General features: G+C 38.8%; 1 protein-coding gene across 2 annotated transcripts in view; it reads left to right on the plus strand.

Annotated features, from left to right (window-relative positions):
• Positions 1-18,117, plus strand: part of EGLN1 (egl-9 family hypoxia inducible factor 1) — a 34,567-nt gene that overhangs the window by 7,268 nt on the left and 9,182 nt on the right. The window lies entirely within an intron of this gene.

The following is an 18,117-nucleotide window of genomic DNA, read 5'->3' on the forward strand; positions in this document are numbered from 1 at the left end:
AATATTAATGATTTTTTGACGATATTGCTACTTTGATATTCTATGCTGTCTCTTCTGCACAGAATGGGCTCATTTAATACTGCCTAAGATTAAGTAGGATGCTTCTCATCATAGCTGTACAGCTTGAGAGGAAGAGCTGTCTTCCCTTCCCTGTGGCCTCTTGGACTGAAATTCTTTGCAAGTGATGTCCTGCCAAGTCATACGACTGTCTGAACGGCAGTTCTCACATCCCTGGGTTAGTTGTATCAGTAACCTTGACTGGTTGGTTGACAGATGTTTTCCTTTTTTCTAAATGGTGCTTAATTTCTGAATAGGCTGCTAGTTATTTCCTGAAAAAATAAATTGGCAGCATAATATTTTCTTCTGTGGTATTTACCATGTTCATTAGATTTGTAATTCAGTTGGATAGCCTGTCTTGATTAAAATCTGATGGCTCGTGGCTTGAACAGGCGAGGTTGCTATTGGAATTTTGCAGGATGCTGTCTTTCTAGTTGCTTCTCTGTTGTTCTGTACTGGGTGCTGGTACATATGTTTGTACCTCTAGGTATGTACATAGTGTACTTGGAATTTAAATGAAGGCTTTCTCCTGCAGCAGAAAGGAAACTTGTTATAAAAGGGAAACGGATACTCTATATAAAAGCAAAAATTTCTTCTTGCCTATCTGGAGACTAAATAATTTCTCTTTAGGCTCATTAGAGAGCTCTTGTACAAAGACAGCACTTTTTTCAGTTCAAAAATTAATTTTGGGACTGTTGTGAGTGGGTTGGCTAGTGAATTCTTCAGTAGGACACTCGTGGGGCTCCCTGTCTCTTGTGCTGCTGTATTTTGTTACTTAACAGTGGAGGAGTGACTGCAGAGAATGCAAGGACTGTATAAGTGTTTTTTGGAAATCAGCATTCTCAGATTATATCAGTTCAAGTTCTTTGTTCATTGGCATGTTTTTTTATGCTCCACTAAGAAAACAGTATTTTGAAAGCAGTATTTTTAGTGAATAAAACAGTAGAGTTATTTGACTTTGCAGTTACTACTGGGTGAAATAATCATTATTTATGATATCCTTTTTGTCTTCTGCATTTATGACTTACTTAGACCCTTCGGAAGGAGTACTAATGCTAGTCTTTGAGGCCTTTTGGGAAAGTCATTCGGTGCTGATGAAATCCTTGTAAACTCCTTTGAGTTTCTGAAAGTTGTTGGTTAAGATGGATAGTCAGGCATATTTCCAGTGCAGGCTTGTGCCAGAATTAGCTGCTAAGTGGCAGTCGTAAGCTTCAGGTCAAAATCCACTCACTGTTCCAGGGCAGCGTCTGTCAAAAATAGAGCAATGCTTTTACACACGTAACAGCTGCTTACACTTGAAGACTTTCTTGTTCTTTGGTATTTAACTTAAAACTGCTTGAGAGTATTTTTGTTAGCACATGGTGTTATAAATAGGAATCGGGTAGAAGTGTGCGTGCCTGCACGTCTGTGCAGAGGTTGTGGTAGGGTGGTTATCGATATGTTGTGTGTGTAGTGCTCTGACAAAGAGATGAAGTCCATACCTGTAGGGTAACTAACGGGGCCTAAAGAGAAAGGTTATTTAATACCCAAGGATTAATTTTGCACATTAATTTAGGCTCAGACCAGCTTAGAACACATAGTTTTATCATGAAGGCACTCTGCAATGTAGAAATTATGTACAACTTCAAGGAGATGCTGCTGTATCACCTCAGTGTGCTGCGGTGAGAGCAGAGCCTGAGACTGCCTTGCTTTGTTTCAGCAAAAACAAACGTGATGTTGAAAATGATACAAAGGTGAATGCAGTGAGGGAGGTGTTTTTGGTTGTTTTTTTTTTTTTGTCCTAGCAGGGTGGAGGAATTGTTGCATTGACTGTCAAGTAAAAAAATGCACTAAATGCTGAAGACATTAGGGCCTTATATGTATTTGTTTGATTTGTATTTGTTTATTTGGTTAATTTTTCCTGGGTTTTGTTTGTTTTGTTTAATTTGTCTTTTTGTATGAAGATATTTTAAATCTGTTTCCAGGAAGAGCTTGTATTATCAATTCACATCAATTTGTTCCATTGATAGCTTGAAATTCTCGGTGAGGTGGCAGAGGCGATAGGATTCTCTGCTGGGCATAGTCTTGCTTTGGTTTGCTGCCCTTCTGGTATGTCAGGGTCTGTTATCCTTCCTGCTTGAGTAAGTCAGATAGCTGCAGTTATGTAGTTTATAACAGTCTTGAAGTTACTAGTCAAATGAAACAAAAACGTTTTGATAGTAGTTTAGCCTGACGGTTGTGATAATGTGGAATTTAAATTGCTATAGATTAAAAACTTGTCCCAACTTTGAGGCAGCAATCCTCATATGTTTTAAGTTCTCTGTACTGTGAAAAAGTCCAGGGATGTGACGTGTGTAAGGTTTCCAAAGTAGTTCATCATTGGTTAATAACATATCTCTCTTGTTGCTGCTCTCTGTCCTGTTCAAGCATCTGTTCAAGCAGCTAAACCTTGCCATGGATGCCAAGATCCCTCAACAGCTTCTGCTGTATTAGAACAGTGTGTGGTCTGTTCTCTGCTGAAGGCTTTGGGCCCTTCCAGTTTCAGTGGTTGCTGCATTGTTGTTCAGACAGCTGGCATGCAGCCTTACTGCTGTGAGAAAGGAGACTGTGGCCAGTTGATAAGGGCATCTTAAACTGACTCCTTTTCAGCTGGCATACTGGATGATGCCCAGTGAAATAGATGCTGGCTGAATTGTACCTCTGTTTGGCTTAATCTTATTTGTGTGTGCTTTAGCCCCTCTATGACAGTGCATCAGCCAGGCAGTAGCACTGTTCATAGTGGTGGATTTGCTCTTTCAGGTCATACAGAGAGACACTGAGAGAGCTGGGGCTGTTTATGTGGCAGAGGAGGAAGTGTGAGGGGACCATACTAGTGTGTACAGATACTTGACAGGAGGAGTGAAGGAGAGGGAGCCAGACTTTTGGCAGCACTGCTCAGTCGCAAGGCAGTGGGTATGCTGAGATGCAAGAAATTCCACTGAAATGAAATAAATGCTTTTTCCATTGTGATGAACCAAGAAGCAGATTGCTACAGAGGTTGTGGAGTCTTCATCCTTGGAGATACTCAAAACCTGATCACTGGTCACCCGGCCTGCTATGAGTGACCCACCTCTCAGCAGTGGGCTGGACAATGTGATCTCCAGAGGTGACTGCCAACCTCAGCGCTTCCATTAAAAAACATACTGCAGTTTGAAATGGAAAAGATACAAAAGAAGCCAAATGTTACAATCTGTTAAAATATTTTTTTTCAGCAATGGCACTGTCAGTATAAGTCCTGCTTATTGCATCTCTGAGTGAAGTTACCAGAAGTCTGTCTTCCTGCTAGTGTCATTTGCTCCCTAAAGGATCATTGTGGTCGAATATGCCAGTAATATAACTGTTTGAAATATTCCTGCCTTGGATCCCTTTTGGTCATCCAGGTGGTCACTTTTACTATGTCTATGCTGCTGCCTCTTTCCTCTTTTCTCCCAAGTTGCCTGTTTCTCCATTCACGTGTGCATATGCTCATAGCACAGTCCTTTCCTAGCAAAGCTTGCTAATACAAAGAATGTGTACACTCTGCAAAACTGATTTAAGCAAACATTTAAGGAATGAAAGTCAATTACCTGTAGGGGATTCATACTTTCTCTTCAAAATTATTTTAAAGTTATATATGATCTTGAGTCCACTTCTGTACTGAGATGGCATAGTGCAGCAGGCATAGTTATCCTTTTCTTGCAAGACAGAAAAATGAAATATGCTATTTCAAAGTGACAAACTTCCAAAAAGTGCTTTTACTTTTAATATTTTACATATTTTTTCTTTTTTTTTTATTTGTAACAAACGTCTGACCAAATATTATTTTTGGTACATTTCAGTTTTATTTTATTTATGAAAAATTCCACCCACTCCATATTAAAAAAGAAAAATGTGGGGAGGCAACATTTGAACTGGTAAGAGTCAGGCTTATGTATTTTGCCAGGCTGTTGAATAAATAAAAAACCTACAGCTCTCAAGTTACAATCCTTACCTCTTCCATCTACTTTCTAGTAATTTTATTTCATGTGTATTCCCCACACAAACTTGCTGCTCCTGCCCACTTCCATCCCACCTGTGCTCCCCTGGGGACCTTGCTCTGCAGTGGTTCCTTTCCTGTTGTGGTAGAGGGGGAGGGAGGAGGAGCAGGTGCTGGGCGAGGCTGGCTGCCCCAGCAGGGGTGCAGAGGACAAGGCTTGCCTCAGCTGCTGCTCTCTGCCAGGTACAGCGGTTGCAGGCACCCTGTCAATGGCCTGTCCTCCACAAGGACTGCGTTAGAGAGATAAGAGCCATGTGCCTCTCAGGAGATGTCAGCTTGGCCATCCCTACCATATATCTAGTGGTAAATTGAAGCCAGATGGAGTTGTGTTCATCTGAAGTGACCTTCTGTATGAACTAGATGCTAGGCCATGAGTTGTAGATTAAAGCTAAGCCTTTTTAAGGACTACCTTAAAAAGTAAAGTATATAAAGTAAGATTTATAGTAAAATTTAAAGGCATTTGTTCTTATTGTTCAGATGCTGAAGACCCACTTTGCTCAAAGCTTACACTTTTTGCATTCTGGCTAATTTGGTTTAGGTTCTAGCAGGCTGCTTTCTTGTGTTTGCTGAGTGGGAGTTCTCCCTTACCAAATGTCTGTTTCACACAAGTATTTGCCATCTATGTTTATACTATTATGTAGTTGTTATAAATAATGAATAATTACTCTGTATATAAAGCTTCAAAGTGTATATAAAATGATGTTCTCATATACCACCTACCTCTGGAAATCCAGGAGCTCTGAGACAGAGGTTGTATCTAGACCACTGCCTGTAATACGTGCAGATGGATGGACACATTTGCCATTAATTTTTGTAATCTTGTTTTAAAAGCCGTTTGTACTTTTGGCCTCTGCAACATCCTGTAACAGCAAGTCCTGCAGTTTGATTAGATGGAAAAGGAACTTCCTTTTGTTTAAAACCCACTGATGGTGATTTCAGTGTCTCCTAGATTGTATTGTGAAAACTCACTTCCCAGTAGTTTTACTTGTCATAGTCTTTTAAAAAGTGTGGCATTTGCTTGCATGCATATTTTTCAGCTGACACACTTTCCCTCCTAAATTTAAGAATTGTAGGGTTTTTTTGTGTTTATCCAATGGGTACTGTTTCATGATTCTAGTTATTCCTGCTGCACTTCTGTGCAGCTTTTCTGGTTATGCTGATCAAGGTAAGGCAAGCAGAAGCACAGTATTTAATGTACAAGTATATCCTGATTTTGTATGCTGGCAGAGTGATGTATTCTGTGTTGTCTTTCCTTGTCTACTGATTTATGACACTTTAGTTGCTTCCTCTGCTGTGCTGACATGAAGTTCTTGGGAGAACAGCCTGTATTTACTCTTTTTTTTTTTTCTAAAGTGATGGTATCCAGTTTAGAAGACATCACTGTATAAGAAAACATTTTCCCCCCAAGGGGTATTTCTTTGTACTTTCCTGAATTCCACCTCCCATTTTGTTGTTTAGGCAGTTGGTAATGTTTTACACCCCTCCATTGTGCCTTTCTGCAGCCAGGGCTGGGAAGGACTGCAGCATATTTAGGTACTGCAGGTAAACACCATCCCTCTGCTCCTTCACCCCCGTTTCCCAGCTCATACAGAAATAGTACAGGTCCTCTGGGAATCCTTCTGGTAACACCTCATTTTTCACTTAAAGGAGGTTGGTTTGCCGTAGTGAAGTTGCAACTGGAATTTACTGTTTTATTGGTCTTTCCTTTGCCTGTTCCATTATTAGGAAATGCCTTGGAAGTAAGAACCATGGTTCAAGTGCTTAATATTTAAAAATGTTCAATGTTTGCATTAAAATTAATGGGTTGAGTAAATTTGCATTAAATTTCTGCTATAGCTTGGACAAATGACTCCTGAAGGCTTCCTAACACCTGGCACAGACTCAAGAACAACACAGGAGTTCCTATACTGGAGTCCCGACTTTGTCATTTTCCTTAGTGAAAATAGAAAATGGGAGTTGTCTCACTCATATGCCAAAATTACATTGTAAGAGGTAATAAATTATTTTTACCTGTTTAGTCCTATAGCTTTATAAAGGACCTTTTAAACATGGAAAATAATATTCCACTGCAGGACATGAAATGTAGATGAAGATACTATCAACTAGCTTTATTTTCAGTTTAATTGTCTCATATAGCAACTTGAATTTTGCAGATTTCTGTTTTTACTGTGTCTTTTACTCTTTCTACACTCACATCCTGCTACTTTGAAGGAATGCACCCACTGAAAGACAAAGCTAGTAATAAATGATGCTTCCTCACCATTGAGACTTAGAGTTCTAAAATTCAACTTAGAATAGCTCCATATTAAAACCCCAGAGAAAACTTGCCTTTAAAGAGCAAAAATTCCAATGCACCCCCCTGCCTTCCTCCATGCCCCCCCCACCCCTTCCCTTTGGGAGCAGCTTTCTGGAGAGAGTGATGGAATTCTTCAGGGGCTCAGTAGGGAACAGAATTTGCCAGTGACAGGAAGATGGAGTCCCTTTGAGAATTTTTTTTTCCTTTGAAAAATCTGTTAAACTTTTTTTTTCATCATCTAGCCTTCATTTTTAAGGAACAGTTATCTTGGTTTGGGAACCCTTAATTAAGGGTTGTCATTACAGAGGAAGTAAATTCTTGTTTTCTGGAGTAACTCTCAGTTGTCTTCATGGTAGCTATATCACATTGCTTGTATTGATACTGGAAATAAAATATATTGATCTTTTTACTGATTTGTGTGTGCTCCACGTGGGAGGATAAATTGATCAATAGGCTTGAGGGCAGAGTAGGCATTCAGAGAGGTAAGTAGCTTTTTGTAAGGCCACTTCACACAAACATTTTACCTGGAGTACAGGTGATGTGAGCAGCTTTCTGCATGCAGTGAGTGGATATTAGCATGGTGCTGTGCATGGAGCAGCAGCTTTTTTCTTATCTTTGGTTGCAAATCTGTGTGCTGAGAGTAACCTCCGATGTCCAAGATGTTTTGTGGTATGGTTCATTAAGGGGCTGGAAGATGCCCAAAAACAATTACAGCTGAGGCCTGCTGAGGTATCTTACTTGTTAGTGCTTGTAGCTTGATTTCATGGGGTTAATAGCAGGGTATTTGCAATTAAAACCCATGCTGTTGGGCTTGCTCCCTTCCTTACTGCATCACAGGATTGGCAAGTGCACCCACTGTCCACAGGTCCTTGCCCACTCCTCCCCTTCTTCCCTGTTATTTCCCTACAGCCTTTCTCGGCTTCAGAATCAGCTTTCTTCTTCTTGGTTGCCCATGTCCAAACAAGTGTGGCTTGGAGAGAATACAAAAAAAGTTTTGGGATCTGTAGTGTCTTTAGTATAAATATACAGGGCCCTTTCTAGATGTTGTAGAAATGAGTAAATCAGTTGGCTGACCACAGATAATTTCTTGAAGTGCAGTCTCCTGTTTAGAAACTGCTACCCAGTGTTAGTGTGCAATACTAGATCCAAGTTTTAGGACATGTGTTGTTTATTTTCAACAATTATATAGGAAATTTATTTTAAAATACAGTCTCTGCCTGAAAGACTATTTCTGCCAATCCTGAAATCTGAAATGATTGCTTGCTGACTTAAATGGGAAGTTGACTGTATAGAAATCTGGAATCTAAGATTTTTAGAATTGGCTGCTGTTCTGCTTCTTTCTTAGTTCTTGTGATATTTGGTGTTACTTTCCCCTTTTCAATAATGCAGACTTTTGTCCGTGTCCTTCTGTTGTCTACTTTCTTCATCTTCCTTTCATTTCACTGTATGTTGTCTGTCCATCAGTAATTTCCACTGCTGTTGCTTGAGTTGATGATGAGTTCATACCTTGGGTATGAGTTGTTTTGGGTCATTTGCAGACTGAGGCAAACACTTTGTCATCCATTATGCACTTGCCTCTTTTTTTTCTTCTTTTCTTTAATTGGCACAACATTAAGCTGGGAACAGGCTTTACTTAAGCTCTGCAGATCTTGCATGTAGGTTGCATAAATATGTGCTGTGGAACAGTCCTCTTGGTCTGACGTGACACCTCTGATCTAGGCTACTATTGCTAATCCCCACAATCTCTCCCCAGTGAGTGTTGTAGATTGCAAAGACCTAGCTGTCCTTTGGTTTACCAGGAAAGTTTCTGCTGATTGGATTTTTAGGGACATACAGATAAAACCTTCTGCAGAAACACGAAAAAAAGGATGTGTGCATATCCTGTCTTGAAATCCATTATTTATATATGGGGTGTGAAATAGTGTATTTCTCTTTCTTACTACAGTGCTTTTAAGAAGGTTTAGTAGTTTGTGTGTGCTAGCTGCATGCTAACACAGCTGATGTTGAGATTTTTGACTTTCAGTGTGAGCATTTGAGGGGAGAGGTCCTGGTTCTGTGTGTTCTTCTGAATGCCCTGGAATGTGGGGGGGGGGGGATGTCTCAGTGACAAGTTGTTAAAGACAAGCTTTCTTGTTCCTATCAGGTTTTGTACACCATGGCTTTTTTTCTTACATCACCACTTTGTGTGGAGTTTGTATTCTGTCACTTTCTGATTTTTAGAGTGGCAAATTTGGAGTTTGAGGTTAGCATGTAATGTCTAACCACAATACTTGTTGAGTTACAGACAGTCATAACCAATTTGATTGACAGGAGCCTTGTCATTTAACACTGACAGGCTTTTTAGTTGTTGTTCACAGGAAAGGACTAATCTATGGAGAAGCCTACTTGCCTTTTAGGAAGGGTGAATAATTTTTATATATATATAAAAATACTAATGAATACTATTTTTGTTGTTGAAATAGTGGCAAAAATGAAAAGAGGTAACTTTTTTCATCGGATTGGTTTTCTTCATAGCAGCTTCCTAATGCCAAGTATAAACAGACTTGTAACAAACCAGATGGGTCCATTTTAACCGATTTATAGTTGATAATGCAGCATATTCTGTTTTTTCCAAGGCATGAGAGTGATGTATTTTTCCATCACACTGGTCTTCTGGGCCAGTGGTTATGATTGATGGGGAGACTGGGAAAAAAACCTGTTGAAGCAGCACCAAGGAGCTCTGCAGGAGGTCCTAACATAGAGATGACCTTGTTGCTGCCATGGACATAAACTCACTATATGGTCAGTTGAATTGGCATTTCAGAAGACAGTGGGGCTTTTGTATCAGCCAGACAAGCACAGACAGTTTCCTCAGGTGTTTTTTCCTCCCTGGAATCAGTGTTGGGTACATTCAGATCTTTCTCATGCTCACAAGGCCACATGCTCCTAGAGCAAATACATTGCATTCCTGAGCCACTCTCCTCCAGGAGTTCCACTGAGTGAGTGCAGCCTCCCCTGTGTGCGGCAGAATGCCTCCTTAACCTGAAATGACACGGCTGGCTCTCCTGGGACATACAGAGAAAGGGTGGGTTTGGGAGTCACTTTTCTGACTTGGCATGCCAACATCAGCAGTCCTGCTCCTGGTGTTTACATTCAGCCTGTAGTGCTGCATGGCTTCAGCTGTTCCTCAAGGCTTTGCCCAGGGACTGGTGGGAACTGAGACAGCTGGAATGCCAATAGATTGGTTTATTGCCTGTGTGATCTGGTTAAAACAACAAAACCCCTAAGTGTTGTTTATGCCAGCTGGGAAAGAGGCCCTATTACAGGACTGTGGTGGGATTGTAAAGAAAAACTTGGAGGGAGACACTTTATGTGTGAAAGCCCATAAAAAGCCTGGGTAGTGTCAGCATTTCTTGCATTTAAATTGTAGGTGGCTTGAAAGTATATTACAGGCTACTCGTTATTGTTTGGCTTTAAACCTTAGTCAGACTTCTGTGCAGTGCTAATATAAATTAAATCTGTCCATAAATAAAAGTCTAATATCATTTCAGTGCATAGTTACTTCTTTTTATGTAATATATAAATAATTTCAAAGGATTATCTGGACTTTAATAGTAGGAGTGAATGCTATAGCATATAATGTGAAGTTTGGGTATGCTGTTTCACGTATGTCTCCTTGAAAATAGCCTTAAAACCTGTTTTAAAATCATTCTCCTTGGCATACTGTTTATGACAGTAAATCTTTCTGTGGTTGAAATCTAGAGGTGGTACCTGAGGCCTAGATTTAGAAATTTTACTGCATCTTCATGAACATTTGCTAAACTTAAGGAACTTGCGCTGCACAAATATTTCCAAGTATCTGGCTAAACAGTGCTAAACACAAAATACTGTTCCCATGCAGTCGCACAACATTCAAATTTATATAAAGATACCTTTCCTACAGCCTAAATTTTGGTTATGTGGCTATTTTATTCCCTAAAACAGAAACAAAATTGCAGTTTTAAGTAAGAAATGAATCTCCCTCCTAGCAGTTAGCAAAATGATTGTGTATGGTTTATCTTCTAGGGGAAAGAAATTCTAGGCTTCTCAGTATGTATAGTTTTGAGGAGAGAAAGGCAGAGATGATGAGTGACATTTTTTAAATGGCAAATTTCTCAGGCATTTACTTTCACAGATAATACAGTAAGGTTTGGTTTTAAAAGAAAACCAAAAAGCAACCACCTCTTGCCCACCCTTAATCCTTAGTGTTTCTTCTTTCCCAGCCTCTCCTGGTGCTAAGAAGTCCCCAGGCTTGATGTTTGGGCTAATGTATATGCTTTATTTTTAAGGTAGTGTGTCACAGCATCATTAAGTTTGAAAAAGACCCCTTAAGGTTGAGTCCAGTTGTTGTTTACCCAGAGATCTCACACAACTGAAAAAATTCACTGATAATACTGATAATCTAAAAATAGGTAACCATGCTTTTTGTGTGTGACATCAGGTGCCTGCTGATGTCATGTGGTTGGCTCTGGGAATCTGGTGTGCACAAAGTGCTGTCAGAATATATTTTAAGTGATGTAGCTGAATGAGACTTCATACTGTTTTAGTGCAATGTTGTAATTTGTTTTAGTGTTGTGTTATTTTTAGTTCCTAAAGATGTTGCTGCTCTGTGCCCTTCTTGAATGGGTAACAATGAAACTAGGAAGTTGAGTAGTCTTATGTGAGAGCAAAAAGCTCTGCTCCATCTTGGAGAAAAAAGTTTCAAAGTACTTACTTTCTAAATGGTTTTATTAATTTCAAAGCAATTATGGTGTTAAATTAAAAACAGACTCTTAAAATCTGTGTTGACTGATTTACTTCTCCGTCAAATTTTCATACAGTGCCAAAATAGTGAGTCATGAGTCTGCTTCTCTGGAAGGGAATGAAGAGTTAGCCATGAAGGCCTGCCAATTCTACAAACATATTTAACATTATTCAACAGCTGTTTGAATCTGAAATGTATTGGTCAGCTTATTTAATCATACTATAGACAGATTTAGACTGACACAAATCAAAGTATGCTTTAGACCCTTCCTAGCTGCAAAGCCAAGTGTTGTGTTTGCTCCTTGGCTTTTAAGAGAGAACTTTGTCTCTGGTGACAGTGCTTTTCATCTGCTTTCTTTGGGAAACCTCAATTAAGTATATCTAGGGGATTTTTTTTGTTCATGTGTTCTTTGTTGTTGACCTTTTTTTTATAAATTTGCAGTAGACTTTGATATCGAAACTATCAGATGGTGTTATGTTGAACCTTAGGGGAGAGAGCTATTACTGCTTTGAAGCCCTGACATGTCTTGGATGTGCTTATAGAAATGATTTTTTTTTTTTTTTTTTTGCTTTTTTTTGGTTTTTTTTTCTTTAGGAAATACAGGTGGTTTAGACTTGAAGACATTGTATGTATTCAGAGATATGTTAGATAAACTTTACTCTTTTTTATTACTACTCTATTTAAGTCAGTGCACAGCTCTGTGTACATTTTTAGGTTTGAACTCCATTTTATTTTCCTGATAAGCAGTTAGATTAAGTTAATGGAAACTAGGGCTTCGTAAGATTGAAGGACTGCAGGTGTATTTGCAGTGCTTTCACTGACTCAATTTTAAACCAGCACCTTTTTGTTAAACTGACGCAATTTTGAGAACAAGCACGTCCCACCTAACCTGGCTAGCAGCCTGGAAAATGCCACTGTGTTGTGTTACAGAAGATGCAATCTTTTTCAGTGCCATTTGTAAGCTCACTCAGTCCTCTCTTTGCTTTTGGAGATTTGAGACTTGCAGCTTTACAAGCTGAGGTATAGGAGATCAGAAAAGCTCATTAATGTTTAAGCACTTTTATCTCAGCTTAGTAGCAGTGAGAGCTGCAGAACTTCAGCTGGGAAGTGTTTTAGATCTTCCTGTTATGTCTGTCTTTAGCACTGGTTTCAGTTGCTCGTGGGTTCACCTTTGGAGATGTGTTTTCCCAATTGCCATGCTCTCCTCAGGTCTCAGTCAAAGCCTCCGTGCAAGGAATGTGCCTTCTACTGTTCCCATGCTGAGAGTCAATACTGTTTTCCCCTGGCTAATGCCTCTTGCTTGATAGTTTCATAAGAGCTTCTCTATCCTATTTCTTATTTGTTAGATGCATTCATCAAAGCGTAAGCACATCCCATGTACACAGTCATTTCCTGAATATCCGACTTAAGCAACTGCAGTTCTGTGTTTTTTTCCTGTGCCATGTGTAAGAACTGATGAATCATCTAGACTTGTATGCACATTTCTTCAGCAATTCAAGAGCTGGAGAGCATTTCTTGGAGCCTATGGGCATGCATGGATTAAAGGAATGATACTTGAAAATGAACTTTGTGTGGTCCTGCTGTTGAGCACAATTAGAATTGAATGGTAAAGGGAAAGTACCAAACTAGATGTTGCTACAGGGAAAAATACCTGAGCTGGTTTTTGCTTAGTGGAAGCATGGTTACATTCAAACTGTTTGGATCCAAACTTCATGTGGCTCTACTGGCCCTAGAGAGCTCAGCTGAATGTGGCCACTGAGCCAGCGTGAAAAGTGCTGCCTTCTGGCTTGTGTCACTTCATTAGGATGTTTGAAGTGAATGTGGTGAGCGGGTAAATGTCACATAAAAATGAAGACAGGAATAAGGCCATGACTTGAAGAGGAATTAAATGCTGGTTGGCAAGGCTTTTTCTGAAATTTGGTCTGAGAAATCGGCATCTGATTGACAAGTTTGAAATAAGCAATGTATAAAGGTATTAATATATTGTGCCAAACTTTTGATGGTATGGTATGTTATGTTGCTTGATTTTGTATGCTTATGAAATGTGGTTCTGTCCAAAGCAAGTAAAAATCTTGTGCTGGCCATTGCATTGAAAAGCCTGGGAAGGAGGGAGGTAGGTCAGGTTACTGTACTCCCTAGAAGGTCATGGAAGATGCAATCCATGTACATAGCTGTGTGCTGATTCTATTAATAGTGTAAGCAGCTATTCAGTTTTTCCTCTCTCCCTTCCTGTCTAAGTTCATTTTTCATCTCTGTTCTTAGTTCAGTTTGCCTTCACTTTGCCAGGTTTTCCAACTTTGCTGTTAAAACTTGGCAAGATACAAGAGAGGGTGACCTCTGTCTGTCATCCTTGCCTTCAGTTTCTTGGGTTTTTTCCTGAAAGAGCAGATTACTCTGTTCTTACAGGAAGATGGCACAAATAGCAAGTGTATGCTATTTGGTTTATTAGTTTGGGTGGTGGGGAATTGTTGGTTTCTGTTTTGGTATTTGGGGTTTTCTTTCCTTCACTCTGCAGCTGGGTGTTTACCATATCTGTAGAGAAAAATGCAAAAGAAAATAATGGTTCCTAACTCCTTTGCTAATGGACAAATCGAATGCCTGTAGTGGTAACTTAATATTAGGAGAAAGGGCTTAAAGATCAGTGATTCAAAGCTGCTGCAACATGTCAGTTTTTTCTTTTAGTTTCAAACTTAGAGATTCCTCTCTTCTCTTGAGGATGTGTAATGCCTTGATTAATTTTTAAGCTGCTAAATAGCAGTTTACTTTTCCCTTGCATGTTCTCCAGTTGATGATGATTGCAAGGCATGAATTTTTAAGAAGAAATCTTTGCAGGGCCTGGTATTTCTCTCCTGCTTTTCTAGTTTCACATTGTTGACGTGTATGAAAACTTGAGTCCCTAGCCTTGCTTACTAAACCATGGAGGATAACAGCAGGAAATTTTACTCAGCTGGAAGTTAGTATAGAAATAGATTAGCTGTGTCTCAGATTTATTTTACCATTTTTTAGATTGCTCTGTTTTGGGTGAGGCTGACAGGAGTTTTTCCCTGTTGACATTTTCTTTCTGTTGCAAGTTTCTGTCTGTGCTTGTGAAGGATTTCTCTCCCAAATTTGCCCTAAACCAGGACACTTATGAATCCAAGCCAAGTTGTACCATGCTAGCATGTGTAAGTCAGGAATCTTGATCCTGCTCAACAAAGGTGATACTAAACTAGTCTTTTGTTCCTTTGATTTGACTGTTACTTTGTCCATCTTGTAAAAAATCATAGCCTGATGTGTGCTTAAAATGAAATGTATTTCTTCAGAACTCTTGTTTATCAGCGATGAATAAATTTTTGAAATAGAAATACATCACAGACCAAACAGGCTTGGGTCATTTTTTAATTTAATTTTATTTTTCTTTGATTATTCACTGGTGTGTGAGGCTTTTTTTTTCTTTGAATAATCTGTCAGATGTCCAATGCCAAGGATTTCCAGTGAAGTCTTTATGAGCACATCTGATAAATTTTGGTAGGAAGTCATCGGTCTTGCATTTAGACATCTTGTTTTGCTCATTGAGATTTGCAGTTCCTTCAGCAAACAGCAAAAGTGACATCTCCTTGACTGATGCAGCTTTAATCTGAGTTTAACAATAAAGTTTAAATATTAATATATTTAATATATTTATTTAATAAATTAATAGAATGCACATCCTCTCCATTATATGTTTGGGGGGGTTTTCCCCTTTATAGAATTTTGCGTTCTCATGTTACCGGTATTCTCCTCTTTTTCCTAAGAGTTTGCTTTGATGTTTCCTTTTTTTTTTTTTTTTTAAGGCGTGATACCTAAGCTTTCCGGCATCCAGCAGTGAGAAGAATGGAGAGGATAGAAGAAAAAGCTTCAGTTAGTTTACTTTAAAGTCTTCCTTCTTTATAGATGGGAGAGGCTGTCATGCTTCTGTGTGAAAGGAGACTGAGATTAGTCCCAAATGAAATCATGTTTTCAGCTGCACTGTTGTGCTGTGCCTCCCAGGGCTGAGTCTTAGCTGATGTGTCTTTACGTAGTAAAAAAACTGTATGGACTATGGTTTATTCCCTCTGATGCTACCTTTGTGCATTTTATTGTTAATTAGAGTAATGCCTGACACACTAAGGATGCCTATTCTTAGCAAAAAATCTGTGGTTTCAATTAGTTCTTCTGTTAACAACTTCCTGTTGCTTTTCGAGCTGATGGCCATATTTTCTGGACTCTAGAACATTTGCACACAGAACATCTGTATGCGAATAGGGATCAGCAGGAGCTTTAGTGTGTGAGTACTTCAGACTTGATAGACGCAAGTTGGGCAGATATCAGTGTGGGGAGGGCACTTTCATGCTTTCTTGATTACTCATGAGTTCCAGGGGTTATCTTAGGACAGCACTCGTGTGCTAGACACGCTCAGCCTAAAACAGAATGTTCTTGTGTTAAAGAAAGTTAATATTAAGTGTTGGCACAGGAATCCTGTGAGTGAACAAATCCAGTGTATGACTTAAATACGTTTTTTGCAGAAAGTAAGTTTACTGAATGCTTAAAAATAATAATGCCCAAGAAGGGCAAAAGAGGAGGTTCCTTTTCTGTTAAGAAAATGCAAGTAATACCTTGAGTTTAATTAACTGATTACTTTTATGGGACAGCTGATGATACAGGTGGCTCTTTGTTTTGGAAACCTAGCAACTTTATTGTTCATAGCCCACAATGTTAGGGAATCTTGGACTTTCAGGTCTCAAATGCCTGGCTGTACTGACTGCCACTAACAATGTTTGGGGAAAAAAATTGCCACATATACAAATTTTTCCTCAGTTCTTGATATACATGTCTTTACTTGCGTATTTATACTGTAAAATGTTAAAACAACAACAAAGGCTTTTTTATTTATGTGGATCACTTCTTTGTCCTGTCCATGTAGGTAATCTTGCGCTACATGACAGTTTGGCATGAACTCACTTCATACTGTTGCATAAACCAATGTATTTCCCATGTCGAATAAATTGTTACATTTTGTACCTTTCCTTATCATGGGTTAATTGGGGACACAGCAGAGGCAATATATATTATGCTACGGCAGCTGAGTTGCAAATTTATTTGCTTTCCAATTTGCTGTTAGGGGCTGAGTCATTCTTAGTGTTACAACAAATACATATTAGATAAGTTATCACAGCAAAACTGTTTCTCGTCACTTGGAGTTGATGATAGGAGAAGTTTCAGACTCTGAAGTGAAAAACGAGGTCTTTTTAAACACTGAAAGTATTTTAGACTCAAATGATTGTATGAAATGAATATGGCTGCTCTTTATGTGAAGATGGTGAGAACTGGTGTTTCCCCAGACATTCCAAAAAGTGTTGCTGGTCCTCTTTTTCTTCAGAACTGTGGTGTGAAATACTGTTTTGTTGCCTTGGAGTCTAACTCCTCGTGATTAAAGTGAGAATTGACATTGCTCCAGCTGCTTGATCTCAAAGTTCTCCTCATTCTGAGAGAATTTTATAGCTGTTTTCACACAGATAGTGAGCAACAGTTAGTGTCAGGGTTTAATTTGCATGATATGTCTCAGCAAAGCCCCTTAAATTAAGTCTTTCCTGCTATTAGGAATGCTGTGCTAGAGTTGGACTTGGATCTGCTTTCAGCACTGTTCATGCTCCATGAGAGCTTGGTACGATTTATGTGGTACATGGGACTTTTTTGTCAAGAGTGTTGGCTTTCAGTGGAAACCAAATATCTTCCTCTTCCAGCCCAGCTTTTGTTTTCTTCCTTTTTTTTTTTCTCCCTAAGAAAGGAAATTACAGAACCCTATTGCATTATTTGGTATCTTTAAATCATTGTTTTGATTTCTGTAGGTTTATCTTCCTGAAGCAAAACTGATAAGTCACGACTTTGCCAAATATTAGATCACATTCTTGATATGTGTAACATTTTCATAACATGAGGCCTGTAATGATAAAGCCATTATAATTACAGTAAAGAGGCTGGGAAGCTGAAGTGCCTAATGAAAATGAGAAGTATATTTCAATTTTGTCTTTTTATGTACCTTTCATGCAGTGTAGTTACTTCCAAATGATGTGAATGAAGTTTGGCTTTATTTTTGGGATTCTTTAAAGAATCCTAAACTTGGCTTACAACTTGGCAAATAATGCGTTCTGATTTCTGCATCGACATAACTACTAAAAACTGCTGTTTCCATTAGTAGAGTATATATGGAAATAAAGATTTTTAAAAGGTTGCTCCTACAGCAAAATCCATTCTGCTTACATGTGATATGCAAATATTTTATGGGTTGAACTGCAAGTACTTTAAATTTTTTCTCAGTTAGCACAAAGCACAGTTTATCCAGCTATCTGCACTGAATGTATTCCTCAACACTTGCAAGTAATACAAACTCTGGAAAGCTTTATTTATAGCATATAAAAGGGGGGGAGGAAATTTAAATTACCAGTATAAAGCAAAAAAATCACATTATTGGAAAAATATTTTTTGTGTATTACTTTAGAGGTGAAAGAGTTTGCAATGCAAAGGTCTGACTTAGAGTTCTAACATAACCAGGCTAAATCTAGACAGGAATGTTTGCTTATATGAGTTTTTTCTAAGTTTTTTCTACTTTTTTTTTCATACAGCAGGCAGTCATTGAGATTAGCAGCATGTTGGTTTGTTGGTAGAAAATCGCCTTTTGGTTGGTTTTGGTGTTTTTGGTTTTTTTTTTTTTTTTTTAATTCATGCTGTGATTTCTTGCAGGTAGGATATTGTCAATGCAGACATCTGAGTACTGTGATGACAGACTTGGAAAACTTTATTCTGATCTCTTTCAAAAAAGTGAAATTATTATTATTTCGCACAAAGGCATAAAGATACAGGGATGTGCTGTGCAATGAACCAGCCGTGTGCTCTGATAGCTAATCAAGCTAATCAGGCCATCTGGGAGCAAGGGCCAGTTTGTTTCACACACACATCCGTGTGTCTGAAGAC

Source organism: Vidua macroura, chromosome 3, assembly GCF_024509145.1.
Source record: "Vidua macroura isolate BioBank_ID:100142 chromosome 3, ASM2450914v1, whole genome shotgun sequence".
NCBI classification, from domain to species: Eukaryota; Metazoa; Chordata; class Aves; order Passeriformes; family Viduidae; genus Vidua; species Vidua macroura.